This window comes from Ceratotherium simum, chromosome 2 (genome assembly GCF_057802395.1).
Source record: "Ceratotherium simum simum isolate JZ-2026a chromosome 2, ASM5780239v1, whole genome shotgun sequence".
NCBI classification, from domain to species: Eukaryota; Metazoa; Chordata; class Mammalia; order Perissodactyla; family Rhinocerotidae; genus Ceratotherium; species Ceratotherium simum.
This window is the reverse complement of record NC_141901.1, coordinates 93,089,543-93,110,014: the sequence shown is the minus strand read 5'-3', so window position 1 is coordinate 93,110,014 and position 20,472 is coordinate 93,089,543.

The window sequence follows — 20,472 nt, the reverse complement described above, 5'->3', positions numbered from 1 at the left end:
GACTTTAGGAGGTCTAACTTTGGTAGTAATCACTAGAATATGTCTGTCTCCTTGATTTATCTGCATGCAGAAAATCTAGACGGATGGGTGAGATTAGGAACAAGCAGTTTTATATTTTCAAAAAAATTGGTTAACACTGCCATTGGAACTCCCTAGGTATGAGATTCCTGTGTCCCCTTCTAGGGGACGTTGGTTTCAGGCCAAAGGGGTCTATGGAGGAGGTGGCTGTATCCTATAAATTCTCTGAGATTAGTTTAAAACCAGAGAAAATTAAAAACTTGAGAGAGAAGGAAAAAATAAAAAAACAAAACGAAAAAACAAACCTGTGTTGGACTTGTAGGGAGAGAGGGAGAATCTCCCTCTGCCCTTTTCCTTAAGGTTCTCATGGCTGGCTGAATAATTAACAAGACAGGTTAGCAGGAGAAAATAATACCAAGTTTAATAACATGTATACATGGGAGAAACTCAGAAAGGAGCAACTCATCTCTCCGTCTAAGCTGCTTGCTTAAGTATTGTAGCTAAAGGCGAGGAAGGTGTTGGGGGTGGCTAGTGGTCTGGGACTTCAGAGAAAGAAGAAGAAAATTCTTTTTAGGGTCATCTATAGATAATGTGGTCAGGGAGAGATAGAGTTTTTTGATAAAAGGGGCTTGGTGCCCCTCCCATTGTGACATCTATTTTACATTATCATTACAGCCATCATGATAGAAGATCTGTTCCAGGAAGGAGCCACCATGTCAAATTCTTTAGGCAGTTAGTGGGGGAGGTCAAATGTCCCTCAGAGAAAACAATCAAGGTAAAGAGATATATTTCAGGGTGGCCAAATCTTGATCTCCCACAGGCTGTACGGTGCTCCAGGTACTGGAGATACACGTCTTCACCAAGTCTCAGCTTCTGCTCAGGTGGGATTGATACCCGCCCTGATATCAGTTCCCCTACATTAAACCCAGAATATATGGGATTAAAACCAAAAGCACCCATCCTCTTTCCCTGCTTCTCTATGTTACATTCATATGTAACTATTGGGGTTTTTTTTGTATCCCTGAACTTCACCAGGCAGATAGAAGTTACTAATTGTTAAAAGCCCAGGTGGCCTCAAGCTGGGCTCACACTGATGTTTTGGCTAATTACCAGTTCCTGAGGTTTGTTACAGGGAAACTGACATCAAGAAGCTAAAGCTTCTCAGACCTCAACTCCTTGGCTTGCTGGCGCCAGAATCCACCATCCACCATGGAGACAGAGACAGTTGAAGGACACCCACCTGCAATTCCCTTACCTCGCCCTCCTCCTCTCTCCAAGCAGCCTCACAGGGCCAACCACAGGCTGGTGGGAAAGCACCAACCAGCAAGACCACAGGCTCCCCCTCCCTACAAGCAGCTACATCCCTCACAACCTTTAAAACCCCTTGCTTCCCATCTCTTCCGGGAGACGGGACAAATTGGAGAGCTTCCAGCTGATGTCAACCGAAATAAAAACTCTTTCCTTGCCATAAGCCTGGCTTTCTGGTTTTATTTGGCCCCTCTTATGTGGCAGGTAAAGAACCTGGGTATGTGTCCGGTAACAAGATGTGACAGCTATCACTGGGGCCCTGCCAGTGCGCCAGTCACAGGTCTATAGGGGTGACCTTCCAGATCGCCCGGCATTCCAGAGGTCTCCTTTTCCAGAATGAGAAGCCTAAATTCAGTGCCCAGCATGGTGCCTGGCACAAAACAGACATTCCATAAATGTTGAATAAATGGAAGTTGTAATTTTTATAAAAAATAATAGTCATAACAGTAGTGGCATTAAGCATGATGTGCCAGGTGCTCATTCAATACCAGTTCTCAGTTATTTACATTTTATACCTGAAGGGACTTGCAGAAGCTCAAGGGATTAGCCGAACCTGGACTACTTTAAACCAAGTTGGCCCAATTCTCTCGGCCATGTTGAGGTTTCTAGTCTAGGGTCAGAGGTGAGCGAGGAACTTCATTCAGGGCTTCTGCTGGGTGGTAAGCGATGTGGCGGAGGAAAGGCCACCACGCGCAGACAGCAGAGGGTGAAAACCTGGGAGGAACGCCCCGCAAAGGCCTGAGGCTGCTGCTGAGGCTGGACTGGAGGCGCGGGTGGCGTGGAACCAAAGCCGGAGGCTGGTGGGGGGCCCCACGACCTTGACCTCCCCGCTGGCGGGGCAGCGTCGAGGTGGAGGTGACTGTGCAGCTGCCACCCGTTCCCGTTGCTCCCCGTGCGGGGCGAGACTTGGGGTGTGAGCGGGTCACACAGTCCCCAAAGGAGGTGTGTCTGTGTCTGTGTGGGGCGGGGACAAGCCAGGGAGCGAGACCCTTTGATATTAACTCCTCTGAGCCTCACGTGCCTATCCGAATAAAGGCAGCCATGAAAGTGGTGCCTCAGGAGATAAGGGGAGGATCGAATGGACCACATGCGTGGGTCACTTTTTGGGCCATTTCTAGGGTTCACGATCATGCACGTGAAAGCCTCTGGCACAGGAGCAGGCCAAGGAGCCTGTTTATCATAGGCCAGGCTGCACTATGCTCATGCAAGCTGTTTTTTAAAATGTGGTAGTGAATATTCTGCCCCCATTTTTCGAGAACTTAAACTGCATTTCTTCATCGTTCACTTTGTAGTCGGCGATTTCTGGCACCTTGCTTGAATAAAACATGAGGTTATTCTCTTGTGACTCCTGCCGGTGCGATGTGGAATTACATTCTCCTAAGGACACTCTCGGCCCTTAAAGGCCCTTCCTTCCCAGAGAAGGCCCAGGTTCCAGGCTCTTCCTCACCAGCCCCAGGGGATTTCCTGGTCTTTGCTGGGAATCTGAGAGGGGGACACGGCAGCTGGACAACCTCCAGGATGCCTGGAATTCTGTCCCTTCTGGCTTCCAGAAGTGCAAAGCCAGGGTCAGTGGGTCCTTTGCGGTGATGGATGGTCACCTTCAACCAGCCCACAGATCCACCGGAGAAGCAAACCTCAAGAGCAGCGAAGCCTGTGCAAAGAGGTAATTTCACACACGAGGTGACTCTGTGGTGGCTGATAGAGCCCCTCAACGGGACCTGTGAGTTCACGCCGTCCTGAATTGAGTTATGAGAAAGTTAAAATCGTCACCATCATCATTGGTGATGTGAGGGAGGTGGGAAAGAAGGGAGCTATTCTGAGCTTTTCTTGTTTCCCAGCACTTTGTGAGATGTCCTGTCTCCAGACCTTCGTACACACTTCCCCCCTTCTGTCCCGTCTCCCTTCTACCTGGGAAATCCTTTACCACCTTTAAGATTCAACTCAGAGGTTCCCTCCTCCAAGAAGCCTTCCTTGACCTCCTTAGCCTTAATGAGGCATGCTCTCCTTCGTACTCCTTGGGGCTTAGCACCCATCTTGGTTTTTGTCTTCCTCTCACTGTATCGTGATCATGTACATCCCCATCCTCACCCTTAGATGAAGAATATAATGAGGGGCTGAGCTGAATTGTTGATTCATCTCTACACCCCTGGCACCTGTACAGTGGCCTGCGTGGAGAAAGCTCTTAATCCGTATCTCATTAATGAACAAGGAATGACTGAAGGAAGAGTGAAGAGGGTCCAGCCTCCAAAGGAAACTTTGACGTTTCCTCTCCCCCCTTCCCTGCACCTCCCACTCAGCCTGGTTTGCCACACCCTTTGTGGGGTCTGTGCTGTTTCCAGCCCATTTTTTGAAAACATTTTTTTTTTATAGGTTGAAACATGCAACTTTGAAAGTGGTCTTTCAAGCCTAGAATTAGGTTGCAAATATGTGTCTTTGGTTGCTAGTAATGAAATAAAGATTGAATGGGGAGATCTTTCCATGGAAAGGAGGTATAATATTGTTACAAAGAGCAGTCTTTATATCACTGCAAGGGAATATCAAGTTTTTTTCAAATGTTTTACAAGGATGCTGGGGAAGGGAATGACCTCTACATCTCGCCAATTCTGTTTCCATGGTTCTACTTATTGACTTGCAAAGAGGCCACACTGCATTTTTCTTAGCCATGAAAAGCACTTAAAAAATGCATTGGTGCATGTCCTGCCCCCATATTTGTGACTTTAAGTTCATTTCATACTTCCGTCTGCTCTCTGAACAAAGAATTTACCGAAATAAACAGATATATAGTACATCCTGAATCCTCCTGCAATGTACCTCTTTCACAAACATGACCTCCCCTTCTCCTGGCATACAAACGTTTTTCTAGAAGTACATTTGTTCCACTTGTGACTGTTCCCTGGAAAGCAGTCATGCCCCTTCAACCCAGCACCCAGATATCCTTGGAAAATTCTTGTTGTCTTATACCTGATTGGGTTGGACTGGTAGTGTGTGTTTGTTTGTTTTAGCATATAGGGTGTTACGGGGGGATGTTAAAGTTTGCTCCCCCTTAATGCACCAATTTAGGATGAATCCACCCATCCTCCATGCTCTCACATAAAAACTTAATGCAGTGTATTACAGATGCTTCTGTGCATGACTGTTCCCTCCATCTCCTTGAGGGTGGAAACCAGGTTGAGTTCCCTTCCTTCTCCCCAGCACCTAGTCTGGGCCCCACACCTAGGAGGCACTTGGTAACTGTCTTTTGAATGAATGGATGAACAAGTGGACAGTAAGTTAATAGAAGGCTGTGACTTTTAACTTTTAGCCCATGGAAGCAAGTGACTGTGACTGTGACTGTTTAGCACCCGCGGGGCCAGTACTAGTAGAAGGATAAGAAGCTTTCCTTCTTCTTAGGTTTGGGCAACATTTGAGAATTAGTGGTGGCTGGGAAGATCTCTCAGATGAAGAAAGGAAAGGAAGACAGTAACTGGGGAAAGAAGTTAAATGCGGCAGGGGGAGTAGGAAAGAGGAATAGAGCAATAACCCCATCTGGGGACTGGGCTCTTTCTCTTCACCTGCCCTCCACTCCAGGACCCACCGAACTCCTTTGGGTTTCCCTCTCTAGTCTTCCCCACCTGCTCCAATCTGGCCAGAAGAGTTGCAGCGCAGGATGAGGGATTGTAAGCAGGTGGAGAACAACAACGGAATGTATAGCTTAGGACTTCATTTAGCCAAGAAGTTTGAAGTTAGGTTAAAATGCCAGGTTGCACTGTAATGTTTCACTCCTCAACGGGTTGGCCTTCCAAATGATTAATCTATCAAGTCGGGTGTGCTCTAGTGGAGGCAGCCTATGAACAGCCTGGTGTTCCATTTCTCCAAGGTCGGCCAGGGATGCTGCTGGGTTGATTGGAGGGTTGGCTGGGTTAGGCTAACGTTAAGCCAAGAAGATCTTTTCAAAGTAAGTGGCAGTTGGGGCCAACTACTATCCATTTCCAAAGAATAGATGATGTTGACAAAGAGTGTGACCTTAATGGTATGGGACTTCAAAGCTATATGACCTCAGTCTTTTGCCTGATTCTTATTTGTCAAAATAATAAAGAAGACGTCTGACCAAGCGTCATGTTTAAAGAAAAATTACAATTTGCCAAATTCCTTTTTTTACACATCAGTTTTTTAAGAAGCAAAGAATAAACATTGATGGGAATGCAGGTATCTTTTTCTTTAATTTTGAAAACATTTTTAAGATCTCTCAAATGACCTCCAAAATTTGGTAGTTCATATTTAAAGTGTAAATATTTAAGTGAAATAGGAAATTTACCTACTGGGCAAAATGAGAAATTTCAAGCTCTTCACTTGGGTTCAGGGTGGTTCCATCTGTGTCTCTGTACCCAAGAGCTTGGCATACAGGGGGAGTTCATAAACATTTGGCAAATGAGTGGGGAAGCTGAAAGCCAATTGCATTATGCAATGCTGCTCTGCTGTTTTAGTTGGAAGCAGCTAGTTGGTTATAGCTAATGGGACCTCAGTATTTTGATTTCTTTTGCTACAAAAGTAGGTAAAGTAAGAAGCCGGGCACACCTTTAAACCACCTATTCTCACAGCTTGTCATTAACAATAAATCTGTTTTATTAGGAACATATGTGTGTGTGTGCACGCGTGTGTGTTTTTGCAGAAAAGCTTTGCAATGTACCAGAACTAGTTTTCTGAAAATTGACCATTGTGTCTTTTGTAATCAGTACTTCATGCAGTTGTAGTCACTACAAATGAGCAAACAGATAGCCCCAAGCTTCTGTGAGGCCACCAGGATTCGAACTGAACTAGTAGTGGTATCATTCTGTATTTTTCCTGATTGCAAAGTCATACTTTTTTTATTGTTCAAAATGAAAAAGCAGAAAGAAATGAAAACTCAGAGTTGCCACTGTTAGTATGTTTCTAGAGTATTTTCAGTGTAAGGATGTGTCATAGGCAGCATTCTAAGATGGTCTCCATGGTCCCCACCCTCTGGGGTTATTCCTGTGATTATGTTATATTACATGGCAAAAGGGGTTTTACAGAGGTAATTGTTACTAATCAGTTGACTTTAAGATAAAGAGATTATTCTGGTGGGCCCAACTTAATCATATGGGCCCTTTAAAAGCAGTTTTCTCTGACTAGTTGGGGAAGCAGAAGTCAGAGATTCAAAGCATGCAAGGAATTCAATATGCCATTGCTGGCTTGAAGATGGAGGGAGCCATAAGGTGAAGAATGTGAGTGACCTCTGGGAGTTGAGAGTGACTCTGCCAACAGCTAGCAAGTGAATGAAGTCTTCAGTCATACAACCAGAAACAACTGGATTCTGCCAACAACCTGAATGAACTTGGAAGCAAATTCTTATACAGAGCTTCCAGCTTGGCCAACCCCTTGATTTCAGCCTTTGAGATCCTAAGCAGAGGACCTAGCTAAAATGTGCCAGATTTCTGATCCACAGAAACTGTGAGATAATCAGTATGAGTTGTTTACAGCTGCTAAGTTTGTGGTAATTAGTATTGCAGCAGTAGAAGAGTCATGCAGATTTTGGTACCTAAAAGTGGGGTACTGTCCAACCGTAATAAATGCCTAAAGTGTGGAAGTAGTTTTAGATTCAGGCAGTGGCTGGAGGCTGGAAAAATTTTGAGGAATATGATAGAAGAAACCTAAATTACCTTGAACAGACTGTTAGCAGAAATATGAACATTCAAGAGGCAGCTGATGAAACTCAGAAGGAAGTGAGCAGCATTATAGAGAAAATTTAAATTGTCTTAGAGAAAGCCTAAATCACTAAGAACAGACTTTTATTAGAAATTTGAACTTTAAGAACACCACTGGTGAGGACTCAGAAGGAAGTACAAAACACGTACTGTAGTTGGAGGAAGGAAAATCCTTGTGTGGCAGCAGAAAGCTTAGAAAAATTGTGACTGGCAGGTATGTCAAAAGCAGAATTTGTAAGTGACAAACTTGGATATACAGCTAAAGAGATTTCCAAGCAAAGTGCTGAAGGTGTTGGTTTGTTTCTCCTTGCCGCTTATACTAAAATTCCAGAAAAAAGAAATAGTTTGAGGGAAAAATTGGTAAACGTAAAGGACTCAGGACTGGATGATTTTGAAAACGCTCAGCCTTTCCAGGTGGTAAAAGATGCTAAATGTCAGAAATGGCTTCCGCGAGTATGGTGTAGAGGAAAGAAGGCCTGTGTGACTACCCAGCCTTCACTGAAACAACAGGAAGACCAAAAGGTCAAAGTATTCCGTCATAGAAAAGGCTCTTCTAAGAGATTAAGGGTGTGATGCACAATCCCATCAATCGAACCACAGGGTCTCAGAAGCTTAGGGCTGTTGTCCTTCAGCCATCTCAGCAGAAACCAAATGTGGAGAAGAGATCATCTCACAAAGATTTGTGGATGTGGCTTTTGTCTAATGGAGTGAAACCCTGTGAAATTCATTCAAGAACAATATAATGGGTTACATAGTTTTCCCCCAAAATTCATGTCTACCTGGAACCTATGAATGTGACCTCATTTGGATATAGGGTATGTGCACATGTAATCAAGTTAAGATGAGGTCATACTGGATTAGGGTGGGCTCTAATCTAATGACAGATACCCTTATAAGAAGAGAGAAATTTGGACAGTATTCTACATATTCTGGCGGTATTCTAAGATGGCCCCTTGATCTCTGCCCTCTGGTGTTACTCTCTGATTATATTAGGTTACATAGGAAAAGAGATTTTACAGATGTAATTAAGGTTGCTGATCAGTTGACGTTAAGAGAGAGAGGGTATCCAGTAGGCCTATCACATGAACCCTTTAAAACAAGAGAGTTTTCTCTGACTGGTTGGAGAAGTAGAAGTCAGAGACTCAAAACATGAGAGGAATTCAACATGCCATTACTGGCTTGAAGACGGAGGGAGTAAGCTGAGGAGTGTGAGCAACTTCAGGAGCTGGGAGTGAGCCCTGGCCCACAGCCCCAGTAAGAGAATGGAGATCTTAGTCCTCAACCACAAGAACTGGATTCTGCCAACAATCTGAATGAGCTTGGAAGCAGAGTCTTCCCCAGAACATCCAGATGAGAACACAGATCAGGTGACATCTTGATTTCCTTCAACCTTTGAGACCCTCAACAGAGGGCCCAGCTAAAATGTATTGGACAGCTAACCCCTGAAAACTGTGAAATAATAAATTTGTGTTATTTACGGTTGTAAGTTTGTGGTAATTTATTATGCAGAAATAGAGAGCTAATGTGTGTGTGTATAATTCTATTCATATATATGCTCTTAAGCAACAGAGATCACATTTTTTTTTTTTTTATTGCAGTAACATTGGTTTATAACATTGCAAAAATTTCAGGTGTACATCATTGTACTTCTATTTCTGCATGGACTACATCATGTTCACCACCAAAATACTAATTACAACCCATCACCACACACATGTACCGAATTATCCCTTTCACCCTCCACCCTCCCCCCTTCCCCTCTGGTAACCACCAATCCAATCACATTTTTACTAAATCATATACAATCGGTACAGACAGAGGTCTACTTACAATCTTGTATGTCAGTGATAAATGAATTTTATAGTACACATAGGATTCTAATAGTTTTTAAAAAGCCCTTCATAAAGAATGGTAGCTCTAGGTTTAAGCTTCTTATTGCTTTAACCTTCTGGAAGATTCTGTGAAGAGTATACCTCAGTAAGTAGTCTATACTCTCAGAGAGCTGAGATGTCAATCAAGCCAAATCACTTCAACAAATAATCATTGAGCATCTTGTATGCACTACTAGACACTGGGCTTAGTACCGGGGATTGAATGATAAATATTTCTTGCCTTCCAGGAGCTTTATGTTGGGTGGAGCAGACAGTAAAGTCAATATATAATGGCAATATAGTGTGTTAACTACTATAATTGGGTAATGCAGGAGCACATGTGAAAATTACCCTAATCCAAACTTGAGAAGGGGTGGTGATAGAGGAGGTTCCAGATCTGAGGAGTAAGGAGGTGACAGCCAAGTTGGGGGGATGCTGCGTATGCATGTACGAGTGTGCAGGAGTAAGGTAGGGGTGTGTGTGTGTGTGTGTGTATGTGAAATAGTGTTTTGAGCACAAGAAATACAAACATAGCATGTCTGAAGGTGAGAGAGCATTTGATAGGTCTCAAGTATTTCAGTGTGTCTGGAACTAGAACATATGGGGCAGGTGGCCAAGGGAGATGAAGAAGTAAATATGGACCAGTTAATGAAGGGTCTTATATGGTAATTTGAACTTTATCCTGAGGACAGTGGGAAAATTATTAGAAATATTAAGCATAGGAGGGATGTTATCAAGCTTCTCCTTTAGAAAAATCTGTTTGCAGTGTGGGAATGAATTGTAGGGAGAAAGACCAAATTGCAGGGAGATCAGACCAAACTCTTCCAGATTAGAGATATTCGAACTGAGTGATGGTGGGAATGCAGAGAAGGGCATGGATTTGAGAGATAATAGGGACAAGATCAACATGTGTTTCTTTGGACCTGGGCTATGAGGAAGGGGAAGAGCAAAATTTCACGTCTGTGTTTCAGGCTCCCGAGGCTGGGTAACTGGTTGTATCAGTCAACCAGAGGAGAATCCAGAGGAGGAGCAGTTGTGGGAGGACATGAGCTCAGTTTTGGACATCCCGTCGAGTTTGAGGCTTATGTGGGAAAGCCAAGGGGAAACGTCAGGTAGGAAGTTGCTCACATTGTTCTCTAAGTCAGGAGGAAAATCTGAGCTGACTGAGTAGAGGTTTGGACAGATGGGCGCAGTGATATTACTGATGGGAAAGGGAGTTGAAATCATTAGCAAGAGAATGGCTGAAGTGACAAAATCTAGGCTATTTATCTGTAAGATGGGAATAATAATTTATCTGGAGCAATCCTGCAGACGGTCAGGCTGGAGCTTGGTGAACTCTAATACATAAATAGACATGGTAAGACCAAAGGATACCCAGATATCTCACCTAGGATGTGCCAGGTGAGTGTGGCTTCTCAGGTTTCCCAAGTTCTTCACAGAACAACTGCCTGTGTTGGTGGTGATCATGTTTCCCCTGCCTAGGATGAGGTCTAGCAAGGTTGCAGGAAGCCCTGAGTAGGAGCTTACCAAGTCTCTTATATTCCCAAATATGTCACACCCAAACTCCAGTATAATTACTTTATGTGGCTGAAAAAACTTCGTTTAGCAAGCCCCATCACCTGTATCTAATCAGCATAGGTACAATTCCAGGTACAATTCCTCACTCAGCCACCAGTGCCATCTGCTGCAGTGTCCTCAGTTTTAGAATGATGACTAGGCATCTCATGTGTGCAGTTACATCGTAATAATGAGCAGTATATGTACATCCAGTTCAAGACCTAGAAAGGGCTTAGCGTGGAAGGCTTGACTAAGGTCCTCAACACCACATTCACACAGTCATCCTGAGAATTAAATGATGTGAGGCATGAAAATGCTTAATACAGTGCCTGTCATAAACTAAGAACTCAATGAGGGTTAGTTGCTATTATCGTTAATTGCTATTACTTATTGTTATTGCTATTACTACTGCTGTAGCAACTACTGTTGCAAAAAAAGTGAAGACAGGAGGGACTGATGTTGGGAGAAAGCAGAGGGTGTCTAGAAGTCATGATGAGGTTGAAGAAATAGTGGGCAGCAGTGACTGAATGAGAGAGAGGGAAGGAAGGCTGCCGTGAGTGGAGTGTTTGAATTTAGGCTTTAAGATATGGAATAGTTCCAAGTCATGACAGGAGGGTAGCAATCTAGGATGGATGTGGGAGTATGAATGATGTGAGGAGAGACGGGAGAGGGAGATGTGAGATGAAGGTCATTAACACTACGGAGGTCAAAGAAGCCAGAGGCTGGGGAATCTGGTGGGTCATCCATGTTAGTACAGAGCTCTCCTAGGATGACAGCATGCCCTGGGTTAGAGGAGACAACTGTGAGTGAGTGCTGACGTCTTCAGTAAAGGAAGGAAATACCTGAGCGTGGCTGGTAGGATTCCCATGCCTGGAAGTGCCTCTGGATCCTGTGGGTTTCGAGAAGATATTATGTGCACTACTTATACCCTTGGTGGAGTTCTCTCCATCATCTGACTCCAGGAAGTGACTCCGTTGGACCAGTTACCGGAGCTGCTGGGATAGTGTATTTGGGCCTGAACTGGCTTTTTGGAATACGTCGCTGTACTGTACCCCTTCTCCCAGTGCAGGCAAACTGCCCTGGTTCCAGGAAGAAAGACCCCTTAGAGCTATTGGGCTGAACATCACAAAATCTGTTCTCATCCTAATTTAGAATGCAGAGACTTGTGTGGTGACTCATGCATTGGAAAAGCTCAAATTAAGTGGTGGTGATCTCAACCATGATTCACTGATAAAAACTGGAAAGTGAATCATCTCCTTTATGTGCTTGTCCTTGGAAGTCACAGGGTTTGGAGGTCTTTCTGAACACACTATACTCAAGGAAAGACACTGGGCCCTCCTGTGGTGGTATTTTAGTAATTACACGGAGTTATGCAAGGCATTTAAGGCCATTTCTTTAGTTCATTTTATTCCCATCTATAATCCATAAGATACTCTTGTGCTGTAATGACTCATTGCTAATAAAACTCATTGCTAATTAGGGAAGGCAATGATGCTTTCAGGCCAAAGGTGGAGGGCACGTTCAGTAAACCACTGGTGCAAATTCACAGCTCTGTAATCTCTAGGGACTATTGTATCTTTCTCGGTATCTATTTGTTATCAGGGAGTAACCTTTACTTAGAAGAATAACTAGGCTTAAGTGAATTTATAAGATCCTAAGAGGAAATACTAATTAAAATACTTAAAAGTGAAGATGACTTCTACCGTAACAAATAAACCCAGAGATTAATGACTCTTGTATACCAGTAATGCAGTGTATGAAGTTAAAATTGATATCCCCAAAGATCCATCTGGAAAGGAAAGACCATATACTTTGACCACCATAAGTATTTATTTGTGCACCCACTGTGTGCCCAACCACTGTGCTGACTCTCCAGGACTAGGGAGGAACTCTTCCTGTGAGCTTCCCTAGCACCTTGTACTAACCTCACTGTAGCTTTTATATACGATCAATTCCAAGGCCATGTGATAGATCCATGATCTCCTCCCCGGTCTGTAATGCTTATCGCCAACAATTATACTGAACTGATTTTGTGTCAGGTGCTGGGTCTAAGCACCAAACATGTATTAACTTATTTAATCTTTACAGCACCCTTACAAGGTAAGTACATATCATTATCCCTGTTTTTATATACAAAGAAACTGAAGCACAGAGACATTAAGTAAATTGCCAAGGTCACACAGCATAAGAGGAGGAGCCAGGGTTCAAGCACAGGTAGAGTTGCTCGAGTCCATGTTCTTCATCACTCTGCTGTGTCTCTCTCTGTAAGTCTCTTTCTTGCCCATCATCACATCCCTATAGTGGGTGTCGTGTTTGGTCACTCAGTTTCCTTGTTTGCTCCCCTTTGGTCTATGCTCTTCACAATTACCAGAGTAATATTTAAAAACCATGAGGTCAAGTTACTATCCTTGTCAAAACCCCAGTGACTCCCCAACCAAACCTCCACGAGATCCTCCACGATCTGGCTCCTGGCTACCCACCCTCGTCTTTATCATTTCCCGCCTTGCTCACTCCCTTCCACCTACATCATTCTTGCTGCCCCTGGAATACAGCCATTCCTTCCTGCCTCAGGAACGGGAATTGTTCTTCTCTCTGCCAGTGAGATTCTTTCCCTGGCATTTCTTTTGCTTCCTTGATATCTCTTCTCAAATACCATCTTCTTGGAGGAGGCTTTTCTGACCACCCTCTCTATTACAGCCCACCCACTCCCAGTCACTGCCTTGCACTTACCCCACTTCAGAGCACTTAATCACTGTCTGACATTTTCCATGACAAGGCCACCTTCATGATGGTAGGCAATGTATTGTCTTCTTCACTATTGTGTCTTGAGCACTGAGCACAAGTGCCTGGTTCCCACTAGGCACTCAGTAAATATTGGTTAAATGAATGCCTGTCTAGTAATAGATATAAAATCTTTTGAATGAGTGAATAAATGCATGCACTGTTGTAGATGAAACACAGATACTTTTAATACATTGTGAGAATGCTGATGAGTGCGTAGAGAGGCCTCCTGAGTATTTCTGGGGAGAACGGTGCTGAGCTGGGTCTTGACAAGACAGTAGGAGTCACTTAGGCTTAGAATGGGTAGAAAGGGCCTTCCAAAGAAAGGAAACAAGGTATGCAAAGATTCGGGGGTATAAAACAAATATCACGTATAGTGAGCTACAAGTAGTTGGGGTATTCTGGAACCATAAAGTATAAGGTTTGAAGAAATGGAAATGATCCTGGAGATACAAGCAGAAGCTACTTCATCTTTCTTCAACATTGAAATAAAAATGTAAAACACCACCCTCAACCAAACAAAATCATCTTGTACTTAGAAATTAATGGAATGTATTAATGTATAATGTATACATTAATGGAATGTACTAATGTATTAATGTACAATGTATTAATGGAATTTAATAATTATTACTAGTTCTCATTCATCCTTCTTTTGGTTTTTTAAAACCTAGATACTCAGAGTTACTGGCAGCATCCAGACAAAGAAAGAAAAAAGACATCCTGAGACACAAGGACAATAATCACAAGCTTTTAGTGCATGAGCGACTCAGGTTACTCCCGGATGACGAAGACTTTCTGGAGCTGTCACCCTTAGCAGGCCATGACTTACTCTATGGCACTGTCCAGAATGCAGACGTCTTCACTGGTGAGATGTGAGACTGTGTCTCACTCCAATTCTTATTTTACTGAGAAAAGAGAAGCAATTCTTTATTTTGTTTTTACTTTCTCCTACTAGAATATAAGTTTTTGAGGGCAGGGATTACATATCTTGTTTGTCACTACATCCCCAGCAGCTAGAACTAAATGAACATTTGTTGAATGAACATAAGGATATCCAGGTGGAGATGTCTAGTAGGCATTTGCATACACGGGTCCAGAGATGGTTCACTGGATTACAGGGTAAATAAGGATTATTTGTGTTGAGATGCTCCCCAACATTGCCAGTGGCTTTGTGGATTAATTTTATATGTGGACCTTGAAATTACCCATAAAGGAGGCAGAAGTTAAATAATAGGAAGACCTGGAACAAATGTCAAAGAGCTCAGTGAATGACAGAGGGTAGCTAGGATACCTGTAGATGATAGCAATAATTTGTGATGGAGTGGTATAGACAGATATCAAAGTGGTAAGTGATTTAGCCTGAGTATGGAAAAGTCAGAGTGTACAAAAGGATGTGGAAGAACCATTTTTCCTCCTACTCAACTGTGGCACCTGGACCTGTGGTACTTGGAGTTTGAGAAAATAGGTAGCCTCGAGAAGACTTAGGGGAAGACAAGATCCCCTGGTTCCTGAGATCCAGGTTTCTGATAAGACTGGGAAGGTGAAAGAACATTCTATGACTAGGTTGAGGATATAGAAAGGATGGTTGCAATGAAATCAAGAGTTCTGAGAAGTAGGACAGGTATGGAAAGAAGAATCAGAAATGAAGAAGGAACATAGGAAAGTATGGAAAGGACAATATATAAGGGAATGACAGATTACAGAACCTTGCATTTTGGCCAGCTACCAAAGATGACAGAGATGAGGGGCACAGTTACATTGACTGTTCTTGAGGGAAGGACCATCCTTAATCTGCAGCTATGTCGCAAAGTGTTAATTCATTCTACAGGCGTTTATTGGGGATTTGCCAGCTGTGTTTTGGTCAGTGTGAATACACAGGAGAGTAAAAAGGCCCAGGCCCCTTCTCTAGTGGACGCTATAGTCTAGCAGAATAGATGGATTTAATGATAGATATTTATGTAATTGCAAGCACAATAGATCCAGTGAAGGAAATAGGTAGAATGCCACCAGAATTTATAATAAGGGAATCTACCTTAATGTAGAGATTCAGGGAAACTTAATCCTACAAGATGAGTAGTGATAATCCAAATTATAAGGGTAGACAAGGGCAAAGTCTCTGAGGCAAGAAGGAGGAAATGCTTGGCCCAGGAATCTGTAGATAGTGTTCTGTAAAATTTAGTACTCAGTAAACCTTTAGTACTCTGTCATGTTACATAACATGGGAAAGTGTTTCATGTCAAATGTGGCATTAGGATAAGTCCTTAGTGCAAGTATTTAAAGTGCTTGCCAGTGCTGTTTCATATACATCTTCTCAATAGGTTGACTTTGACATTTTCCCTCAACACTGTAGGTCTGTCGTTCTGACTGACACAGAAAATTAAAAGAATTGTTTAATCTTTCATTGAATTTAATCAGCAGTCTACTGATTGTAGACATTACAAAATGGTGTAGAAGATACAAAGAACAGTGGGCTAAATGACATTACAATGCAATTGAGAATGCAATACCCAAAAATAATGAGAGAAGAATGGTAATACAATATAACAACATAGTAGATATTACAAGATAATGGACAACAAATGAGAGGTATAAACAAAAGGTAGCCTGGAGTCATCGGATGGAGATAATCCTGTCTCCTGGAGTTGTCTGAGAATGCTTTATGATGGAGTTACAGCTTGAGATAGTCTTTGAAATATCTCAGAAGAGAAGCTGTAGCCAGAAACTTTCATTTTGGAGTAATCCTCTTAGAGTTTGTATTAGTTTGGATCATATTGGTTGCAAGTAACAGAAAATGTAACCCAAAGTGGCTTTAATGATAAAGGAAATATATTGGCTCACAAAACTAAAAATTCCACTGGTAATGTAGACCTCAAATATAGTTTGATCAAGGACCTGGTTATATTTCTCTTCAATTATCTTGGCCCTCATCTTCTCCTTTGTCCTCAGGCTGTTTTCCTTCGTGGTTGCTAGATGGCTGCCCTCAGCAACAAGAGCTACATGCCTCTCTGTTCACATCAGGGGAAGAGAGTGAGTCTCTTCCACAAGGCCCTGAGCTTTGCTCTGACAAGGTCATTTTATGTCACATCACGATGGCCGTGGAGATACTCCATAACTGATTGTCTTAGATTTGGGTCACATACTCATTCCTGTACCAACAGCAAGGCAGAGAGGATTAAAAACTATATCTTAAAAATCACTGAAGCTAGTCTACCATGTGACAATTCAGTTCATTGCAAAATGACCTAAAATTCCAGGCAGTAGCAATCTACAAACCAGTAATTTTGAACGTTGGCTGTTTGTCCAGGCCTTTGCTGTTTTGTTATTCTCAAATTCATTTCTGTTCGATAGGTATGTATTGAGCACCTATCATAGCCTTGTGCTAGGTGCTGGGGCATGTGTTATCAAGGGAAATCAGCTCTCTCTCTACCCACAGAAAGCTATAGTATGGTGGGGGAGGGCAATGAAGTGTTGTGACAAGGTAATGATCTTGGGGAGCAGAGAATGCTGTGGGGACAGAGAGGAGGGCCACCCAGGTCAGGGGCTGGAGGGGGCCATTCTCAGCAGGAGTACCAGGGATTGGGAAGAAAAAGTTAAAGCATGCGTAATAGATTTTCCTGCTCAATATTCCTGTGGCTTTTCCCTCCTTAAAATAGAAGCAAAAATATGCTGACATATTAAGGATTCAACTAACAAAATATGTTTTGCCTTGAAATAATTTCTGATTCAGGGATACAGTTATTTTTCTAGTCAATTTAAGTCGGTCAGAAGGATATTTTAATTGAGTATTGCCCAATTTTGTTCCTTCAGTCAGAGAAAGCAATTGAGCCAATGTTCACTAGACCCCCACTCACCTAACTATACTTATTAGTTTGTTAGTGTAGAGGAGCAACAATAATTTTCCCTCTACCTTTTTGAGTTCTTAACTGACCCAGTACTAAAAGACAGATTAACAAGAGAAAAACAAACAGAAATTTATTAACCTGTATATTTCAAGTATACATGGGAGACACCATGGAAAAGTGAGTAACTCCCTGAGGTGGTTTAGAATTCAGACTTAAATACCATTGTGATAGGGAAAGGGCCCAGGAGATATAGGCCTCTTGGGGTGAGTAAATGATTTTTAGGAAAGGTGAATGGGCCCTCAGAAAGATAGCTAGGAGGTATGACAGCCTGTGACAGCTGGTCTGGGTGTGGTGTTGACTTCTGGTCTCCTCTCCTGTGATAAGAATGCTTCCCTGGCTGAGGAAACTCCAGGGGAGGGGCTTTAGGACAACTGAGTTCCTTCTGGAGGATCTGTCTTTAGGTAGATAAGGGGAATTCAGAGAAAGCCTCTCTCTGCATTTGCTGTTTTTCAGTACCTACAGCTCAAAATGATCAATAAGCCAAAGTGACTTATTTTTGGGGTGGCATGTTCCACTACCCTTCATTAGTTAATGAGAAATAATCCCTCCCCCTTCTGATAGAGTATGGAGCCATCCGTGTGACCACAGAAATGTCTTTGTCTTTGGCGTTATGTTCATACTGTATTAGCATGGCGATTTGTGAACCAACCCCGATTCCCCTCTCCTGCTGGGCTTGGAAAGACGCACACTAACGACTAGGCCATTGTGCTTTCGGGTTCTGTGAACACTGCATCACTAAGCGGATTCATACCCAGACCCACGGACCATTCCACCCCGGAGCCAAGGCTGGGAACACAGGGTGACAAGCAGCTGAGTCTGTTGCTTTCTGTTTATTTCATGCATCCTATATCAGTTAGCTTTTGTTGTGCAGCAAACCATCCCAAAACTTGGTGGCTTAAAACAATGATTATTTGTTTTCTTACTCTTCTGTGCATTGGCAGTTTGGTCTGAGTGGTCTCACATGCATTTGCTGTCAGCTAGCAATCACACACGCCTCACTTACCTCCTGGCAGCTGACTGTCATTGGGGGTGTTGAAGGTTAACGGGCCATTGGCTAGCCCAGGCTTGTTCACGTGGTTGTGGTGATAGGTTCCTAAAAGCAGCAAGCGAGAGCAAGCCCCAATACACAAGCACTTTTCAGGCCTCTGGTTGCATCATGTCTGCTGAAATCCCCCTGGCTACAGTAAGTCACATGACCGAGCTCAGCTTAAGAGGGTGGAGAGAGAGACTCCACGTCAATGGGATGGGAGGGGCTGCACAGTTGCACTGCAGAAGGGTTTGGATAATGGGATAGGGAGAATTTCTTGCCAGTTTTTACCACACATCTACCACACACCCAACAAACAGACACTTTTCCTTGTGTGTGTGTGTGTGAGGAAGATTAGCCCTGACCTAACATCTGTTGCCAATCCTCCTCTTTTTTCTGAGGAAGGTTGTCCCTGGGCTAACATTCATGCCCATCTTCCTCTACTTTATATGTGGGAAGCCTGTCACAGCATGGCTTGATGAGCTGTGTGTAGGTCGGTGCCCAGGATCCAAACCTGCAAACCCTAGGCCACAGAAGTGGAGTGCGCGAACTTAACCACTACGCCACCTGGCCAGCCCCTCACTTTTCCTTTTTTAAGAGACTAGTGTAAAAGCATGCTTAACTTAAAGCCTGAGAGTGGACTAGAAGGAACTGATTCAGGCTGCCTGAAAAATCACTGTTATCCCACAAGCTTTTCTGCAATAGGAGTTGATGCCTGAGCCAACTTCACAATGTATTGAGGGAGGAAAGTGAATGTAGAGGGAGAGAGTAGATGACAGCATTCGTGGATGAACACACACATTTTTCATATTTTAAGATCCAATTATTTATGTATTATCCTATAGGAATTGGAAAGATGTGGAGTCTGGCGTATGTTAACGGCAAATGATGCAACAGTGAAAGGTGGGTCACTACATCCGCTTATAGTGAACAAACAACATCGAGCACAAGATATTGCCATCAAGAACCACCCTGCAATTGTGTACTTTGTTGATAATGGAGGAGCGTTCTTGCCACTACAGGTAATAATAGAAATGATGAATAGTCATTTGATTTCTTTATAGACTCGTATCAATTATTATCATCGGACAACAATGATAATCTTCACTTCTGATAGGAGGTTTCTAATCTTTGATTTCTGGAACATTAATGATATTCTGTGTAAGCTGTGCTAGTTCCTGGCTATGAAACTAATTAAAGGGATTAATTTCTCTAACTCTGGGATCTTCTTTTCTTCAAGAATTTCACTGAGCTCACGTGTGGTAACTAATGGTAACGTGGTAACATGTCACCTATTTGGAATTCTGCAATCAGTTTAATTCACTTCAACAAGTATTTTCTGAGTACCTGATTTGGGGTAAGCATTTTACTGGGGGCTAGGGATATAATGAATAAGGTAGGCGTGTATGGAGCCTTTATTTTGGCAGGGAAGATATAGATTAAATAACTAATTATAAATATGTTAAGCGTTTCAGCTAAATCAGCTATGGGAGCATATATTAGGATATCTAACTTAGTCTAGCAATCAGAGGTGTCCTTCCTGAAGAAGTGATACTTCAGCTAAAACTTGAGAGATGAGTAGGAATTAGCTAGGTGGAGATGAGGACAAGATGTAGGGAGTAGAGATGAGCTTTCCAGGTAGATGGAAATGTAGGTGGACAGGCCTGTAGGTGCAAGAGAGCATATATGTTGAACAAACTGAGATAGTCCAATGTAGCTGGGTCAGAGATCACAAGGGGAAATGATGGATGATGAGGCTGGAGGATCTGACAGTGGCCAGATTGTTAAAAAGTCAGTGAGATTGATAGGAAAGGTTTTAATTATCTTTTTTTTGGAGCTTGTCATATGTACGGAAAGTGTAGACCTCAAAATGTATGAAAAGTCTCTGGCTGTGCTCTGTGTATCCCCTAGGGCAAGAAAAGTGTTCAAACTCTGTTTTTCATGGATTAACTTCATTATACAGATAGCTGCCTAGTTTCTCATATTTTCCTAAACAAAACAAGGGAGTTGTTTCCAGTGTTTTGGTATTATAAGCAATGCTCCAATATACATATTTCTTGCAGAAATAGGTTGAATATTTTTGTAGAATAGATTCCTAGAAGTGGAAGGGGTGGGTTAAGGTATATGTACATTTCAAATTTTATTAGAAACAGGTGTTTCACAAAAGGGGATGTTCAAATGACCCATATGCATATGAAAAGGTGCTTAATATTATTATTCATCTGGGAAATGCAAATTAAAGCCACAAGGAGATACCATCAGACCCCCATGTGAATGGCTAAAATTAAAAGACTGGCAATAAC